The sequence below is a fragment of the Pteronotus mesoamericanus genome, unplaced genomic scaffold, assembly GCF_021234165.1.
Source record: "Pteronotus mesoamericanus isolate MK-2021 breed Mesoamerican mustached bat unplaced genomic scaffold, CSHL_Meso_final contig_25, whole genome shotgun sequence".
In the NCBI taxonomy this organism is placed as follows: domain Eukaryota; kingdom Metazoa; phylum Chordata; class Mammalia; order Chiroptera; family Mormoopidae; genus Pteronotus; species Pteronotus mesoamericanus.
The window spans coordinates 16,158,994-16,177,946 of record NW_026555105.1 but is presented as its reverse complement, the minus strand read 5'-3'; the positions used below and the strand labels follow the sequence as shown (position 1 = coordinate 16,177,946).

At 56.4% G+C, this 18,953-nt stretch overlaps 1 protein-coding gene across 4 annotated transcripts in view; it reads left to right on the top strand.

Annotated features, from left to right (window-relative positions):
• The first annotated feature begins 8,390 nt into the window (after positions 1-8,390).
• Positions 8,391-18,953, top strand: part of SRC (SRC proto-oncogene, non-receptor tyrosine kinase) — a 52,928-nt gene continuing 42,365 nt past the window's right edge. For 3 of the 4 annotated variants that reach the window (XM_054573781.1, XM_054573780.1, XM_054573778.1), the window contains exon 1: positions 8,391-8,520. The gene's annotated coding sequence lies outside the window, so the exon portion shown is untranslated. Of the gene's footprint in view, positions 8,521-9,614; positions 9,682-18,953 lie in introns of those variants that run through there. The other variant, XM_054573779.1, reaches the window with a different exon arrangement.

The following is an 18,953-nucleotide window of genomic DNA, read 5'->3' as shown; positions in this document are numbered from 1 at the left end:
CATGTGTGTATGTCATGCTAATCACTAAACAGTCACAAGAGGTATGTCCAGTCATCTGCAGTTTCCGGGTGAGAGGGGTCAAGTGACTTGCCAGAGGCCACAGAGCTATGGAGGCAGGATTCAAAGCCAGGTCTCCAGAGCTGCTGTTAACCATGATGCTGGGCCACATGGTGGGTGCCCTCTCTGGGCCCCTATATTTGTTTCCACCCAGAAATTCTGACGATTGGAGCCCTGTGAATGAATTTCACTGGTTCCTTTCAGAGGAAATCTCTCTGTTGGGGCTGGCGGGATAGGATCGGGGCCATCCTCACCACCTCTTCTGCCCATTCCCTAGAATGTCGTTGAACCTCTTCCCTTAGCAACTATGGAAACAACGCTGGCCAGAGAGGAGAAGGGACTTGCCCAAGGCCCGTCTGGATAGAGGCTGCACCTGACTGGAGCCCTGGCTTCCAAGTCCCCACCCAGGCTGTGGACAAAGCACAGGGATGCACAGGGCATGGGGGTTGGAGGCCCAGGCTCCGAAGGACAGGGGCGGTGCCGGTCTCCGTCACTGCTGCATCTGTCTCCAACCTCGGCACAGGGCCTGCCACGCAGGAGGCGTGAATGGGTGACGAGGACAGAGAGGCCCGGGCAGGGAGGGGTCTCTGCGGACGACTTCCAAACGGGGCCAGCTGGGCTGCGGAGGGAGAGTGGGCCTGGAAAAGCAGAGAGGGGGTACGGCGGGCTGCCCGCAGGGGCAGATGTGTGGTGGCAGGAAGGAGAGAGGGTACGCCGGAGGGTGAGGATAAGAGCCATGAGGAGACCGACCAGGCAAAGGGTCTGGGAACCTGGGAGTCTTTGGGCGGCCAGAGTAGACCCATGGAGGCCCTAGTGCCAGCCCATGGGGCAGTGGCCCAGCCACCAGAGAGCCCTGCTTGGGTGATTCCTGAACAGGAACAGAAGGAGGAAGTTGTTTAAGTGACACTCAGCCAGCCGGTGAGTGGGTGGCAGGGCTTGGTTTCATTTCCAGAAGAGTCCTGGAGTTGTTGGGTTCTGCCGCCCGCCCCCACCCTTGCCTGTCCCCTGTTGCTTTGGCCCTGGGCTCAGGGAATGGTGAGCCCCAAAGATGAGAGCAGCCAGGAAGAAGGCATCAAGACCAGAAAAGGGGGAAGTCCCAGCGGATGGGAAAGCCCAGGGAGAGGGGCCTGACACGTCTCCCTCTCCGCTAGACCAGACTGTGAACTCTGGAGGCTGGTGGCTGCCGCTTCTACATCCTTCCTGCCTAGCAAACTTCTTCCCAGCCCTCAGGGCCCAATCTAAATGCCCGTTATCTGGGAAGCTCCCCAAGAAACCCCTACCAGAGCAAACCTACCAACCACTCCCCCTCTGAGCTCCTCTGGCACTCAGACTGCACTCACGAACTAATAAAAGAATACTGTTTGTTGAGCACTTGCAGTGAATCAGGCGCTGTGGTAGATGCCTCGCAGTCTTGACACCTTCCTGGACCTTCTTGGTGTCACCTACGGCCCACTGCACTCAGCAGCACCCTGAGGCTGAGCAAGTTCTCACGGAGGGCAGCTGGTGGGGCTGTATCTTCTGAATGTGGAAGCTCGTGGCTCTCTGTCCCTCCTGCTAAGGGTGTTTCAGCATTTGTTTCCCCTTCTGGTTTGAAAGCCCCCAACAGGCAGGATCTGTGTCCCTGGACAACTGGTCCAGAGGCACGCTGACCTATGGACAAGCCTTTGAACCTCTCCATCTGTCTTCACCATGACCATGGCCCAGGCTGGTGCCTTGTATACAGTAGGCATTTAATAAATGCTTGTGCCATTGAGGAACCTTGATCCTAGTCCAGGCTGCCTTAAGTTTGAAATGTGACTTTGGGCAAGTCACTCCCTTTCCTCTGGCCCTCAGTTTCCCTACCTCTAGAAGGAAATGTTTAGAGACGGCTCTCTTGGCTTCCTGCTTGTCCTAAAATTCTCTTCTGCTTTAGAATAAAACACGGCATATACCCCACAACCAGTTTCCTTTATTATGAATATCTTATGTTACCACTAATGAACCAATATTGATATTGTAGTGAACTAAAGGTCATGCTTTATTCAGAGTTTCTTAGTTTTTCCCTAAAGTCCATTTTCTGCTCCAGGATCCCTCCCGGGAAGCCACAGTGCATCTCATCATCATGTCTCCTTAGTCTCCTCTCGGCTGCGACAACTTCTCAGACTTGCCGTGTTTTTGATGACCTTGACCGTTCTAAGAACTGTCAGCTATTTCATAGTAGGTTTCCCTGTTGGAATTTGTTGGCTTTTCTCATGATTACACTGGGCTAATGCCTTCTGGAGAGGAAAACACGGAGGTGAAGTGCTGTTCTCATCACATCACATCACGGGGCCATATTACCCTCGTGTCTTACCGCTGTTGACCTGGGTCACCTGGCTCGGGCAGTGTTTGTCAGGTTCCTCCGCTCTGTAAAGTCCCCCGCCCCATGCTGTCCTTTTTGGAAGGAAGTCATTTGGAGCAGTCCATACCTAACTAGTGGGGACTTAAGCTCTCCCTCTTGAGGACAGAGTATAGGATTAACATTTTTTTCTTCTTTAACATCTATTTTTTGAAGTACTCCCACGAACATTTCTAGATTCCTCTTCCCAACAGGCCTGGTAAATGTGGGAGACGTGGACATTCCATGAGGTGCAAGGGAAGGCGTAGGGTGGGGGGGGGGTCACCGATTGGGTGGGGCTCTGTGGGTCCCGCCGCTCCCTCTTGGACGTGAAATTCGTGAGGACCGAGGCACAGGGAAGGTTTGGGCAGGACAGAACCGCGGAGTCTGAGTTCCAGGCTCAGGAGGGCTTGAATTCTGCCTGGGCTTGAATCTGCGGTCCCGCCCTCCCTCCCTGCGGCCTGTCCCTTTGCCTCGCCTCAGCTTCCTCATCTGTACAACAGGGATAACAATGGCTCTGACATGTCGCGCTGTGAAGACCGGTTGAGATGCTGCACACGAAGCCCCCAGAACAGGGCACTGCCCAGGAAACTCTGCACGTAGTGGCTGTGAGCCGTTGCTATGATGGTTATTTTTACAATTATTCTTTGAAGCTCTCCTGTTGCAGGCTGTCCCCTCCCTGCTCAGCAGGTTTCTAACCCGCTCTGATCTGTGGGGTCACAGCCCGGACTGCAGATTTCCGCCCTGCCCTCTGCCCTCTGCCAGGCCAGGCGGATCAAGGGCCCTGGCTCCTTTTATCTTTCTTCACAGACATTTTGAGATCTGGAGGAAGGAGGCTTGGGCTGAATGGGACCTGGCTCTGCCTGACAGTGACTCTTCTTGTGATGTTGGGAGAATGTCATGCCTATTTTCACATATGAAGGCTTTAAAAAAAAAATCTTTAGAAATTTATTTATTTGTTTGTTTGTTTGTTTGTTTACCTACTGAGAGAAGGGAGGAAGGGAGGAAGAGAAGGCGAAAAACACTAATGTGAGAAACATCAATTGGTTGCCTCTCGTAAGCGCTCCGACCAGGGATTGAACCCGCAACCCAGGCCTGTGCCTTGACCAGGAAGCCAGCCAGCAACCTTTCACTTTTGCATGACGGCACCCAAACAACGGAGCCACACTGGTCAGGGATAGGCAGGTCTTTTCTACACATGACATCCCCTGTTTCGTCCCCAGAATCTGGGGGTGGGTAGAAAAGTGTCTGAGCCTCCAGCTTCCCATCGGTGAAGTGGCCATGCAGCCCCAATGGAGGCTCTGAGAACTTTGATTATGCTTGGCTATAACTCAGTGGTTAACGCTGTCATTGTATGTCACCATTTGGGCTTCGCCTGCTCAGGTGCCCGCTGTCTCCATCCCTTCCCTGGAGACTGGGCAGGTGCTGGAGAAGCCCGCTGGCTCCTGGCTACCCCCTCTGGCGGCTGACCTCGGGGGAAGGACATTCTTACCTGCTCTTGGCTCCTCCTGACTCCATGGGGCCAGGGATGGATGCTTCTCTGGTGTCCTGTGTTTAGGCCTTTGAGCAAGTTTGTCCTCATTTCCTGGAACCTAGGTATGTGGCCACATACACACACACTGATGTAAGCCGGGGACTGCCTCAGCTGGTCCCCAGCTGTGGCTGCCATCAGTGGAGAGGCCTCCAGACTGCCTCTCCCTGTCCCCGCATCTGCTTCCCACTCAGTAACAATACGTCACAGGCCCTTCTCTGCTCGCAACCCTCCACGGCTCCCCATTGCCTCCAGCACAGAAGCCAAGCCTGGCATTTCAGCATCTGCAGGGCTCACCCCAGCCACACTCCCCACCTCAATTTCCCGACTCCTGTCCCCCATCAGGTTGGGCTCCGTTAGCAGTGCTGTGCCTGCAGTTCGAAACACGGCAGTGTTTTTGGCCTCTGTGCCTTTGCTCACGTGTTCCCTCTGCCTGGAATAAATTCTCTGTCCATTGTCACCTGAGACCGTCACTTCAGGTTTCTATACTCTCCATAGACATCCTCATTTCTTCACCAGCCCCCCTACTCCAACACACATGCTGGGTTAGGGCCACTCCTCGGGGCCCCTTTAGCCCCCTGTGCTTGCCACATCACTGCCTAGGACACTGGGCACGTTCCCCTGCTCCTCCAGGCTGTGAGCAACTCCAGGCAGTGACCAGATCTAGTTTGTTTACTGCTGCTGTATCCCTAGCACCTAGTGTAGGCCCTAGCACATAGTAGATGCTCAGTAGATGTTGACTGACCAGGAGAAGGAAGAGTAAGGCTTAGCCAGAGGCTAGGGGGTAGGGAGAGTTCCAGGCAGAGGGACCAGCAAGCACAAAGGCCTCAGGATAGAAGGAGCTGCTGCGATGGAGCGACAGCACAGAGGCAGGCTTGACAGAGTTGGGAAGGTGACTAGGATGTGCCAGGGGAGGCCTGAGTGGCTGGCAGGGGCCAGATCATCTGCTGCGCCCATGGACCAGACATCTCTGTGTAAACTGTGAAGTGCCGTGCTGTGGAGGTGGCAAGCCCATTCCATAGCCTCAGGCCAGAGCCTGCACATTCTTCCACCCTTGCCTATAGCCCTGAGCCAGGTGGCTGTGAATAGACAACTCACAGCAAATCATCTGGGGAATGACAGGGCTGGTCTGGAATTCGCGGATGAGTGCCTGTGATGGGCCCAGCCTTCTGGTCACTGTCCCAAGGGCTTGGGGGTGAGCACAGCAAATAGACCACCATCAAGCCAGAGCCACCAGGGCCCTGGGTGAGGGGCAGACAGCGCCCCTGGTCCCATGTCATACAGAAGGACTTGGGGAAGAGTCTGCTGCCAGTTGCGTGGGGTCGGGCCCCACTCCTCACTCTCCATCCTGCCCCCCTGGCATGGCTTTGATCCGAGTGGGGGGAAGGAGGGAAGAGGTTTCTAGAGACAGACGACTGTGTACAACAGGTGTTCACCATCCCAACAATGTTGACATTAGTATCTGTCATCTCCTGGGTTCTTTGGGTTGGGTTGGGTTGGGTTGTCCTTCCTGGTGTTCCAGGCCTGACCCAGGGCTGTGTATACCATTGATGGTCATCAAGTACGGGCTTGCTGTCTATTAATGATGATGAGTGATTTGTGGGTACTAAGCAATGAGTTGCTATTTTACTAACAATGTTTTAAGCAAAATAATGCAGGAAAAGTCACTTATTTATCAGGCCTAGGCCACCTACTCTTGCATCTGCATAATCCTGGGAGTTAGTGGGGTTGGTGCCTCACTTTATTGATGAGTAAACTGAGGCTCAGAGGGGCGGGGTCACACAGCCAGTGAATGAAAGAGCTGGAACTTGACCTCTTGCATGTGGAACCCTTGTCAGTGCGTTCTGCCCAGCCAACTGGGCAGCATCTGCTTTGTGCTGAGCATGGGCCAGGCCATAGTCCCTGCCTTCAGAGCAAGGACAGACACACCCTGAATGGACAGAGACACCTTGGATGGATGGTGTATCCCTCCATGGGGTCAGGGGTTTTTCAGGAAGCATATCCTGAAGGATGTGGCATTTACTTAGGACCTTGATGGACAAGAGAGGGTTGGGGAGCTAGAGATATGGGGTGAGCATTCCTGGCAGGGCACAGGCCCAGGGGGATGGTTGAAAATAATGAATATTTCCAGGGCTCTATAATAAAACCATTGTGCTGGCCACATCCTCCTGAAGTGCCTCCTGAGAACCTCAGCAGCTGAGCCAAGCCCGTGGGGTCAGCGGTGTTTCCACATAGAAGGAACCTGTGCTTGCAAAAACCACGACTTGTGCAGATGGCCCCTGCTGCTCCAAGAGAGTGCACAGGGGTATGAGTGATAACAAGGGCTCGCACATACTGAGCTCATAGCACCGCATTTCATCCCCATGTGAGTCTTCTGGGGGAAGCAGCACATGTAGCCCATTCTGCAGGCTGTCATACCGAGGCTCAGAGAAACAGTGGGCTCAAGGCCATATGTTCAAGAAGTGGCAGAGTTGGGACTTGAACTCAGGTCAGTGAGGCCAAAGTCTGCTTTTAAGCCTTTTGTCATCCCTGCTCTAGGAACCTGGGACTTTCAGCTGAACTCCTGGGCATAAAGCTCATGATGTGCTTGTAAGTATTTAACAGCCAGCTCACCAGAAGGAAAAAAACCTTGATTAGCAGTGACTGCCAATTTCCAGGGTGTAAATACTCCCACAATAGCTGGTATCAAGCTACCAATCATGGAAGTTGGAGTTGGGAAAAGATGAAGACAATTTACTCTTTTAAGTGGTAAGAGCCAGCTCCAGCACACCACTGGATGAATATCCCATACCTAGCGCAGTGTGGCCAGTAAAGACCTTCAGACATGTCTGAAGAATGAATAAGGGTTGAGAAACCTGCTTCTCCAGCCAGAATCTTGGGAAGGTGAGGTTAATCTTTAAGCCAGCCTTGCAAGCCAGTGCAGCCATTTCACCAGATGATGGCCTGTGCTGACCAGCTCTGTGACTTTCAGCAGCCCTTCCCCCCAATCCTCGGTTTACCAAGCATCATTCATTGAACACAACCTCAAACACCCTCCTACCGGTCAGTTCTAACCTTCCCGGGAGTCCCCTGTGACCATGTTCACTCCTGTGACTTGTACAAGGTGCAGCAGGTGGGCAACTAGCCTAGACTGGAACCCAGATCAGTCTGGCTTAAGGCCTTGCTCATCCCTGGTCTCCTGGATGCTGTTTTATATCCTGAGGCCTTTCCCTCCCATCTGCTAGGGTTCTCCTCCCAGCTCCTCTCAGGAGACATCCAGGACTGCTGCCTTCTGACCTGGCTGGGCCTTAGTTTCCGAAACATCAGTGAAATGGGAGAACTTTCAGAGAAGGAAAGTGGAGGTAGGTGTGGTGTTTAAGGCTGGACACAGGCCAGCCTTCCCTGTGCCGTGACTGCAGGAGCGCAGGTGAAGACCCAAGGCTGGTGGGATGCTTGCCTCCAGTAGGGCGGCCTGGGCCAGCAGGTGGTGGTGTCACCAGGGAGACCAGAGTTGGGGAAAGTCCTCCCCCAACCTTCTTCCAAGGGGGGTTCAGATCCTGGTGGTGGGAGGCCTTGCGGGCTAAGCAGCATTTCCTCAATGTGCACTTCCTTTGATCTACTCCAGATGCCCTGCATCCAGGTGTACTTCACCTCTTCATTTCCTTAAAAGGGTAACTGCCTCTGAACATCCCCTTCAGCCCCCTCCTCAGCAATAATAGCCAGAACTTGATGACTTTGATGGGCTGCCTTAGTAACTTAAAAAAAAACAACCCAAAAACCCAACATTAAAATGAACATCTATCTGTTAAGATAAATGTTTCCCCTCCCCACACTGTCCCTCAGGCCCCAGTCCCCACTTTGGGAAAGTAAGGCCAAGGCCAGAGTCCAAGGCCAAGGTCCTTGTAGGTGACCTCCTTTTCTGTGCCTCAGTTTTCTCACCTGTGAAATGGAGGTAATTATCCCCCAGCCCAGCTGGTTGTTAGAAATAGGTCCTAAAGTCTATCAGAGCCACTTAGCAGGCGCCGGGAAAGGAGTGCTCTGTGAGTGATATTATTATTACTATTACTAATAATTGCAGGAGAAGTGGATTTGGAGTAAATAGGGTGGGTGGGTTGGGGGAGTCAGGGCGGGCACGTTGGCTAGAGGACGGACAGGGAAGAGCCCCGCGGGGGGGCTCTCTCACCCGACGAGGTGGGGGGCGGGGCTCCTGCGCCCGGTGCCTCCGTTCCCCAATCCCCGGCCGCGCCTGGACCCCGGGCTCGAGTGTGGGGCCGCGCACGGGTCTCTCCCGAGTCACCGGCGGGGAATCCGTCCCCGCGCGCTTCCTCCTTCCTCCTCCTCCCGGCGGCCTGCCGGGCCCCTCCTCCCTGCTCGCGCGCTCCCTCCCTCCTGTTCCCTCCCTCCTCGGGCCACCGCCTCCTCCTCCTCCTCCTCCTCCTCCTCCCTTTCTCTCTCGATCTGTCTTTCCCGGCCCGGAATCCATTCCGGCCTGGGAGCCGGAGCGGCCTGGCCGCCGTCTGCTCGACCCCCTGGCCGTCCGGCGGTCCGCCCTCCTGTGCGCCTGTCTGCTGGTGCGTCCGCCTGCCCGCCGGCCCAGGTGAGCGCCCCCCGCCCCTTCGGGGGCCCTCGGTCCCGGTTGGCGTGGGGGACCCCCGCCGGCGGACCACCCTGGCGTCGGATTGCCAGGCCGCGGGGGCTCCTGCCCACCCCTTCAACCCCCACCCCCAGGGCCGAGCCGCGATCCCGGAGCGCTGGGCGGGCGCACGGGTTTTGCCCAGCGCGGCCTTTTGTTGTGATGCTGCGGGGGTGGGGGCAGCAGGGCGGGGGGCGGGGGTCGAGGGTCCTGTCGGCGCGGGGATCTTCCCCGGCTCACCCATCCCCTACGATTCCCTTGAGAGTAGCCAGCCCGGCCCAAACCCTCAGGCCGGGTCTAGGCCAAATCTGAAATCTGAGCCAGTCGGCGCCACCTCTGGCCGCGGCAGCCCGGCCTGGTGCCCCCGGCCCGGGAGGGGTGGTGGAGAGGGGTCCCGCACGGCCCAGGCCTGGAGGCATCGGTGTGAGGACGCACGTCTGGGCACCAGAACCTCTGTCCTCGTGGGGCTTTGGGTAGGGCCTGGTGCCACTGGCCTGGAAGGGACTGGCCAACAACTGCTTGGTCCCTCCTGCCCACAGCCCCCAGGCTCACCCCTGGGTAGGCCCGGCCGCCTGCCTGCTCAGAAGTTGGCAAAAGTTTTGGATTTTCACCACCAGGCTGAGTCCACCTGCCTGCCTGGGCTGGGGTCGGGGGTGGGTATCCCTGCTGTGTGTCAGACAACTGCCTTCCCTCTCTGTGCTGGGAGTTGGGCGTCTTCATCAGTGGCAGGTGGCCCTGGCTGGGGTTAGTGGGCTAGTGGAAGGCCCGGGGTGAATCAAAGGAGCCCACCTGTAGGGTTTCAGTTCAGCCCGGAGGCCTTCATGCCAACTTGAGCGTGGGCAGAGCATGTGTGGCCCTGGGTGAGGCTTTCTGAGCTTCAGGGACTCTGTACAATTGGAGAAGTGGTCCCTGCGTGACCTGGGTTGAGTCCAGGCCCAGCCACAGTGAGTGGAGAGAAGCCTTGGTTTCAGAAATGGGCCGGGCTGGTCCTGCTGCTGACCATCTTCTCAGCCTCCGAGCTGGGGAGACAAGGCACCTACGCTTCTCATTCTCACTGGGTGACCTGGGCCAAGGGACTGTCCTCCGAGTCTCCATACGTGGCGTGGGAATCCTCAGGGGAAAAATGTATGTGTTTCTGCATGTAGGGGCTTGGCATGTAGTAGATGCTTAATAAGGGAGTGCCTCAATGGACGGGATGAATGGCCTAAACTGGGTGGGAAGTGAGGTTGCTGGCCCCAGCGGGGCTCCTCTCCAGAAGAGGAGGCATTGATGCTGGAAGACACTCCTCAGAACTCCTTTGGGAAGAACTGGCTCCAGCACAGCCCTGCCATCCGGCCGCTGTGTGACCTTAGGCAACTCGCCGCTCCCTCTGGCCTCAGTTTTAAAATGTACCAATGAGAATGGCAGGTGCTTACATTTCCTGAGCATCCCAGGAACTCTTGGAGACTCTAGTTTATCTCATTTTGCTGCTGCAGAAACTGAGGTGCAGGGAGGGGAAGTGACTTGACTAAGGCCACACAGGTTGAAGCTGGAACTAGAACCTAGACCTCAGAGACTAGCCTGGCTGCCGCCGCACCCTCCAGAGCTGAGGGAGCAGGGGTTTCCCAGTAGGGGACTGGGCCTGCGGCGCTGTTGGAAAGGACTGTACTGATGAGTGACTGCATAGGAGCCACGAGGCCTTTTTGGTGGTGTGGTGCCTTGGTGATGTGGTCTTTCCACCCAGGGAAATGATTTATAGTGTGTCACCTCTCTCGGCTGCCTGCCTGCCTGGCTGCCACTCTGCCCAGGTCCTCCTGTGTGGCCCCTGTGCCTTTGCTCCTGAAGGTCCCTGCCCGGGGTGCCCTCTCCTGTTTGAGCTGCTTATCTGCTCTTGCTCTTTAAGGCTTGGCTTAAGGCCCACCTCTCCCAGGAAGGCCCTCCTCCATGCCCCCACCCCCACCCCACCCCCAGCTTTCTCCTCCTCTACTCTAGCCTCTTCCAGGAGCAGGAATTCTCCCTAACTCAGTCAGTTCCTGCCTTTGCTTCTTCTCCGATTGTGCCCTGGGAGCCAGGGAGGAGATGGCTCAGTGACCTGCTGACAGAAAATCCCTCTCCAATCTCCCTGGTCCTCACTTGACCCTGTTTTCCCAAACCTGCTTAGATACAGACGTCTGTGACCCTTGAGCACCTACCGTGAACGAGGAGCTTGTAACTCAGGCTGAGCGGTGCCGTGATGGGGTTGGCAGTGGGAGCTGGAGGGAGGCATCGGGAGGCTTCCAGGGAGTGGTGCTGAGGGGAGCAGCGGTTTGCGGAACAAAGAAGGGGGCATGGTGCTCTTTCTTCCCTTTGGCTCAGATACATCCCAGAGCCCCTGGTGTTGTTGGCCTGGGCGGGTCCTGGCTGGGGAATTGTGAACAGAGCCCTGGCTCCCCAGAAATTTGGGTCTAGAAGGTGAGCCAAATAGCAAACAAGTTGCCAAATAAATGGATATATAATCACAGATGTGATAGGGGCTCAGAGAAAGAGGTGTGGGATACAGAGGAATCTTGAAGGGAGCACGGAGGAGTTGGCCAGGCATGGAGCTATCGGAAGGGCTTGCCAGCTAAAGGGCACTGCATGTGCAAAAGCCCTGAGGTAGAGGAGTATTTTTGCTGCTGTGGAGTAATAATGGGAAAGCCTGTGAGTCGGGAGGACAGAGAATTAGGGGAATTGGGTGAAAGGTGAAATGAGGGGGTGTTGGCAGTAGGGCTGGACCGTGTGGGGCCGGGTGGACTGTGGGGAGGAGTTTGGCCATCATTTCACACAGGGGGCTTATTGGCATCCCCTGTATGAACAACTCCATGCTGGAGGCTAGGGGTAAAGAGCTGGCCGAGTCATCTGGTAGAAGTAGATCTGTGGGTTGGACGCTAAGGGTTCTGTGGGGGCTTAGGTCAGGTGTCAGGAGGAGGAGGCAGCACCTGAGGCTGGGCTTTGAACGAGGAGTGGGACTCACTAGCAGGAAAGCAGGAGAAGGTGAGAGCCAGAGGTTGGGGAAGTGCAGTGCAGGGTGGCTGGAGTTTGGGGGTGAGATGGGGAGCAGGGGGGGCGCGTTAGCTGCAATCCAAAGGTATGGGAAGGCCTCAGGACTCAGATGGGTCTGGGTTCACGTTCGGACCGTCTTCACTTGTGAGTCTTTGGGTCATTCATCGTGTGTGTCTGAGACATAGTTTCCTGGTCTTGAAAATGGGGGCAATAAAAATCTCGCTGTCGTGTGAGGGTTAAAGGAGGGCTGTATGCCCTGTGCCTGGCACCAGCAGGCACTTAGGCAATGGGACTTGCCTTGTGTGGCATTGCACCGGGCTGGTAGGTCGGCCCAGGTGGTCTCTCCTCGCCAGCTTTGTGGTGGAGGCTTTGAATGGACGATCTAACAGTCGGAAGGTGCTGGTCTGGGCAGGACTGGCCCAGGAAGGGATGCTGGGAACCAAGGCCACACGGGTGCTGGGCGACGTTAGCGCTGCCCTGCCCTCTCTGTGTGAGGAGGCTCTGCCGGGGAGGTGGGTCTAGCTCTTCCCAGCGTCCTGAAAGCCCGCCTTAGATGAGGTTGGTCCATTTTCCAGATGTAAGTACTAAGACCCAGAGAGGAGAAGCCACTTGGCTAAGGTCTCCTGGTTGCCAAGTGGCAGGGCTGAATCTGGACTCCTAGTCCAGAGCTGGGAGCCGGCAGGAGCCTCGCACGTCCTGTAGGCCTGGGAGCCACAGCAGAGCGCCTCCGCCCCCCTGCTCTGAGCGTTTCGACTAGATAGAGCTTCATTTCCTGCCTCTGTCGTGTGGGCCCCCACACCTCCATCTCCCTTGGGGTTTCCATAGCCCTTTACTTCCCTTCCATGGTCCCCGCCCCCTTATCTCCATGGTATACTGTTCTGGTTTCCACTTGAGCCCCTGAGGGAGGCACTTCCTCTGGGGCACCTCAGTTTCCTCATCTCTGAAGCGGGATAGTATGAGTCATGGCTCCCACGATGCCCCAGGGGGATTGAAACAAAGCATTTAGTGCATTGACTTAGTAAATAAGGGTAGAGAAGAATCAGGCGCACACTCAAGTCCTTCTTCCTCTGGCAGCTGACGCCCCCTTCCTGTGACTCAGTTTTGAACCTGTGTAATGGGCATGAGGTTTGCACCTTGTAGGGCCAAGGGGAGAATGGAGTGAGACTGTACCTTAGCTGCTGATGGCGGCCTCTGCATCGCTGTTCTGGGGGAGGGTGGTCTGGTAGATACGTCCCCTGGGTTGAAGACCCTGTTCCAGCTGAATGCCCAAAGGCAAGTTCTGCAGCCTGGCTGGACTTTAGCCTAGGCATCTCCCTTGAGAAGATTAAATCAGCTAACGTCTCCCAGTAGCTGGATTCTACTGGATACCCAGGAAATGTTACTTCCTTTTTTCTCCCTTCCCCTCCCTCATGGGGCTCAGATATTATCCAGTATTGGGACAGCCTGGGGCTACAATTATCCAGACCTGGATCACTGTATTGAGGACATTCTGAGGGCCAGCCTTGTCTTCATGGGACAGAGTGCTGTGATAGATTAGTAATGTCTGCCCTGGACAGAGGCTTAGAGAGTGTTCTCTGTGTACCGTGAGTTTGTTCTTCCCAATTTATTCTGACCTTTTCTTTACAGATGGTGGAAATTAGGCCAGAAAGACCCAGGACATGGTATCAAAGCTGAGAGAAAATGCGCATCTCTTGTCTTTTGATCCTGGACGCTCCCTACTCAGCCAGCCTGCGCCTGCCCGCAGTACAGCCTGGGTGGGGTGGAGTCAAGGGGTCAGTGACTGGGGAGGATCCTAGCACTGGAAGCCAGAACCTCCATTCCCCCTCCACCCCCAGCCCCAGCTCCTCCCTTCCCCCAGAACCACCCAGAGAAATTGCGGAATAAAATGAGAAGCCAGAGGGAAGGAGAACTGGATAAACTTGGCCAAGTCCCTTCCCGCTCTGGCCCTCAGTTTCCTCATCTGTGCGGTGAGGACCCTTCTGTCACTGAGGCTCAGTGCTGGGAGTCCTTGCAGGGGCCTTCTCCGGGGGTAGGGCTGGCCGAGTCCTCTTCTTTGATGCCCACTCTGGGGCTGTTGAGAAACTGTGGGAATGTGTCCTTTGAACCCTCAAGCTCCCAGGGATGGGGGATGGAAGTTGGGGTCAGGTGGTATCGGGAGTCTCCGCTTCCACGTGAAGGGCTGATTATCTCCTGTGCTGCTTTGTGCACGTTTATGGCTTCGACTTTTGCTGAGTTTGATGTCAGTGTCTTCGCATCGTGTTCTCCCGGCAAGGTCATAGCAAGGTGACCCATTCTATCCCTTACCCCATTGTGGGGTGGGCAGAACTTTTGTTCCTGTTACGTAGAAGAAGAAATGGAGGCTCAGAGAGGCTAAGGGCTGGGGCCATGGTCACCCAGGGTGGTGAAGTGTGAGCCCAGACTTCTGGCTTCAGGGTGATTTGTGACACCCGATTCCCACTGAGTGTGCACCAACTTGGCGGCAGGCTGCAGTGTTTCCCGAGGTAAGGGTGGGTGTGTTGCTGGGAGCACACATACTGACTCTCGGGGCTTCCAGCGCTGGCTGATGGATCTCCCCTTGGATCGGGAGTACTCTGATCTTGCAGGGACCCCTCAGGTCTCTGGATTGGCATGTCAGTGTGCTCAATGGATGGTCGTGGCATAGTGGGAGTTTGGAACTAGCAAGGCCTTTGAAGCTGGTTGGATCTAGGTTCAAATCCTGGCTCCGTCACTTGTTTGCTCTGTATGATTGTGGGAAAATGATTGCTCTGAGCCTTAGTTTCCCCGTTTGTGAAGTGGGGATGACAGAACGAGTGCCAGCTCTGACAGGCGATGAGAGGGTCAGAGAGGCAATGCCCATCTGCTGTGGTGCAGGGCTTGTCCGCAGGCAGTGCTTAATACTTCTGAGTGCCTGTGATTATGAAGGTAGCTCCCTGAGAAGGTGGAAATGTTGGGCCTCTCCAGGCCAGCAGATCCCCAGGATTGAGCCTGGATACCTCTGTCCATGGTGGGCTTGTCCTGTGGGGTGGGGCAGAGGGAAAGTTAACTAGGGACAGACAAGTTTGGGGGCTGGATTGTTTGGAAGCCACCGGCTCCATCCGGCCTCTCTGAGCTGGCTCCCGCCTCAACCCTTGCCCACCTGTGACTTTTCTGGGCCTTCCAGTGCCTTCATCCCTAGCGTTCAATACCCCTCCCCCACTGAATGCGTCCATCTCTCTGAAGGTGGCCACTGATCAAGCATTGAGTCCTTTGTACCTTTGCCCACTTGGCCTGGGAGGCGGCTGAGGCTCTGAGAGAGGCCAGGATGGGCCCCGGCTCCACAAGCAAGGCTCTTGGAGGTGCTGCTAGTCGGGGCCAGAGCTCTGCCTATGCCCTACCCACATCATCTCCCACATTTCCCTTTCACACAAGTGACCCCTTCGCCTTTCTGGGCCACTGGCTGTCTTCCTGCTTGCCCTGGGACGTCTAGCCTCCAGGTCTTTGCCTCTGGGGGTCCCACAGCCTGCGTGCCCTTCCTCTCCGTGCCCTGCTAGTGGCCAAGCTGCCTCCGCCTCCAGCAAGCTCTTACTGACCACGCTCTGCCCCAGCCTGAGACCATACGTCCTTCCTCTGCACTCCCATGGCTCCTTCTCTGCCCTGCCTCATGGCTCTGACTGCTCTGCCTTAGATGGCAAGCTGTAGGGTGCTTTGAGCTTCTGTGGGAGTGTGGCGATCATCATAACTCGGAAGGGTGCCGTGCTTTAGAGTTTACAAAGCATTGTCCACAGTCACCTCTGAGTGCCCCCAGGTAGGGCTGAGAGGGAGACAGAACCGTCGTAATAACCTTCATCTGGCAGATGTGGAAAATGAGGCCCCAAGTCAGGCTCATGCCAGGTGTTCTCTGTGCTTGGACAGATGGAACTGAACCCCTGTGAGCCCCCAGTCTCCGCAAGCAGGAACCCCTCTCTCAGGGTCCCATGAAGCCTCGACTTATTGTGGAAAGGAGGCTCTGGAGGTTCAGAGAGGCGAGCCGGCTTGCCGGAGGGCACATAGCCTGGCAGCCTGCAGAACTGGGAGGGGTCCTTGTAGGAACTCAGGGGGCAGGCTGTGTCCGCATCCCCGCAGGGAATCAGACGCAGCCCCCATCCCGAAGGAACAGCCCTGGGTTCCTGCGGTAGTCATTCCTTCCTCAGCACGAGGTTGAGCTCCTGCTCTGGGCCCTGTGTAGGGCACCCCGCCTCCTAATCCAGGGTCTTCTCCTCTACCTCCAGCTGCGGCCATCCATTAGCTGTGTGGCTTAGAGAATCAGTTCACCTTTCTGTGCCTTCGTTTCCCCGTCTGACAAATGGGCTTAATGGCAGTCTCCACATCATAGGCTTATTTTAAGAATCAAGTGAGGCATTGTGCAGGACCTTCTCAGCAATACCACCATATAGCAAGCTCTCTATGAATGTTATTTTATTATAATTGGTATCAACCCAAAGAGGAATGGAACTGACAGCCCCATTCTCTAGATAGGAAAACTGAGATTCAGAGGAAGGAAGTAAAGTCCGCCAGGCCACAGGAGGGTGCCACAGCCAGAGGTTCCTGGGGCACATCCCTCTTCCCGGATGGGGAAGCTGTCCCCTTCTAGGCAGTTTTCTCATCTGTGCATATTGTCAAGGAGACAGTTCCATCACATCATACCAATGTGGCTCCTCACTCAGGAGCCACCCTAGGGTGGGGGTCGGGGGGTAGCTAGGGGCTCCTGTTCTGCCTGGGTGGGCGGGACCGTGCCCTGCGTACTTTGTGCCTGAGGTATGCCAAGCCCCTGAGGCTAGGCCTGGTTAGGAGGCTGAATGAGGCCTCTGGGTGCCCCGCGGCTGCTGTCACCCAGGTGACTTCCCAAATCCCCTGGTCCCTCTGCCTCCTCTGCTGTGGGCCTTGGGCACATGGCTTCTCTTTTTGAACCTCAGTTTCCTCATCTATGAGATGGGTCCCAGAGTCCTTCCCTGAGAGGGGATGTTGGGAAGACGTGATAAGCTCATTCTGCTCAAACGGCTGCCGATGCCAGGCTTATAGAAAGTGCCCGGTCAGTGCTCCAGGTATGAGGATGGCAGGATTCTGACCGGAAGAAGGGACATAACAGCATTCCAAGCAGAGCGTCCATGTGAGCCAAGGCTTGGAGGTGGACAGTGTAGGGAACGCCCTGTAGCTGGGTGGAAGTAAGTGCGAGAGGACCCGCCACCTTCCAGAACCTGGGCTGACCCTGACAGAGGTGGTCGGGGTATCAGTGGCGGTGGCTGTGAGGTTGACCTCCCTGCCCTCCAAACTGAAGGTTTCCTTTCTATCCTTGCGAGCGGCCACCTGCCCTCCCCACCCCCATCCCTGCCAGGTGTTCCCGAAGGCCCTGGAACCAGATGAGCCACAGTTCTATTTGGGGACAATTCTGCTGTTCCTGTTTCTTTCCTGTGCCCTAGTTTTAGAAACGACGTGGGTTTGGTTACCAGTTGGCCATTTGCAGAGAGGCCCCCCCACTCTGCCCATACCTTAGGTCTGTGGGCAAAACCGGGCTCCGCGCTGCCATGGGCACTTGGTCCTGGCCTCTGCCCCTGGGTTCTCCGGGCGGGGAGTGGGCTCCTGGGCTCTCAGTTACCTGCTGGTGATGTCTGGTCCTTCTGCTGGGTACTAGGGATCCCAGAGGTGCACTCTGGGAGCAGCCTGCACAGTGGGGGGGCCAGACACAGACCCCGGTCATTGCCCTGCCATGGGTAGGTGCCGTGTGAACTGTGGCAGTCCATTCCAATGCCAGAAGGGCTTCTCAGAGGAGGTGGCACCTGGCCTGAGATGTAAAGGGTGAGCTGGAGCTCAGGAGGGAAAAAGAAGAGCGAGGGCTTGCCAGGGAGGATGGGCAGGAGGGGCAAAGATTTGGAGGTAGGGAGTGGTCTGGAATGTGCAGGCACAGCCTGGGACGAGGGGTGCAGTTAGAAGGTGACTAGGTCGACTGGGCAAGGCCATAGGGCCCCAAGCCCTTGCCAGGGCTGCTGGGAGCAGGGCGGGCCTCCTGCTGAAGGTGGGAAGAGAGGACAAAGAGAAGGATCAGACTGGGCTCAGATGCTCAATTACTCTTGCCAGGTGAAGGCAGCCCACAGAGGCTGGGGTTCCAGATGAGGATCAAGAACCCCTCTTTGGGGCAGAAGGTAGGTGCTGGTCTGGAGCTTTGGAGGGAGTGGTTCAGGGAAGACTTCCTGGAGGAAGAGGTACATGTGACATACGTGGAAGGATGGGATGATTCTGTGCAGGGAGGTGGAGCTTGAGCAAGGGCCTGAAGGCATGGCAGGAGCAGCTCCTCTGGTTGGAGCTCTGAGGAGTGAGGAGCGGCAGGGATTTGACCGGAGAGGTGACTAGTGCCCATCAGCAGAGGGTCTTGAGTGCCTGCTCAGGGGGCCTACATGCTGTCCTGGGGCGGAGAGGAGAGACTGCCAGGTAGGACTGATTTATCCAGCGCTGTGGGCAGGGTAGCCGCCCCTCTGGCAGTGTGGTTTTGGTGAGGTGGCCATGGGGGCTGCATGGAGAGCAGACAGATGGGCCTGGAAAGAAGGTGGGTGCCAGCCAGCCAGGCATGCGCAGGTCTGGGATTGAAAGGGGAGCAGTGGGGTGAGGGCCTCTTCCCCTTGGTGTGTCTGCCAGTATATCTTTTCCCTGCAGATTCTCGGTCTGGCAGGAAGTGACAGGGACTTGTTGGGGCTTGGCTGGCAGATTCCAAAAGTGCCTGGGCTATGGGCTGGGCGTGGGACAAGGGCTTCAGGTTTGGGCCCGGCCTCCCTCCCTTGTTAGGTAGCCTCACCAGGGCAAGGGGCTCCCTGTCAGGGTGAAGGCAGGGTTGCCCACTTGTGCCTCCACAAAGGCCCCTCTACCCTTTTGAACCCAGAGGGCCTGTGCTCCAGACATGGCGAGCTGAGAGCTGTAGCTGAAGAGTTGGGTGCCAGATGGGCCTGGATTTGAATCACAGGTTTGTTCTTTGCTGGCTGGGAGATCTTGGCCAAGTAACTTTGTCCTTCTGAGCCTCAGTTTCCCCATCTGCAGAAATGGGGGTCACCCCAGGACCTTGCTCCTAAGGCTCCTAGGGAGGATTAATAAGATTTTAGAGGGCTGTGCCCAGTACCATGCCTGCTCCTGTGATCGGGCTTTGGAGCTATCGGTCCAGTTTATTGCGGGTTCTGGGACATGCTGAGTGGCTGAGGGTGGCTTCCGGTCTGCCCCAGGCTCTCAGCACTGAGGACAAAGCCCCTTTGTGGTGGGACAGATGGAGCCCAGAAACCCCCCCCTCTTTGGGGACTAGGGGGCCTCCTGCCCCTCCTCCTCACCCAGTTCCCCTGGGGGAAGGAGCTTCCTCAGACTGGGAGGATGGGAAATGAAAGCCGGGTTGTGCAGGAGTGCCC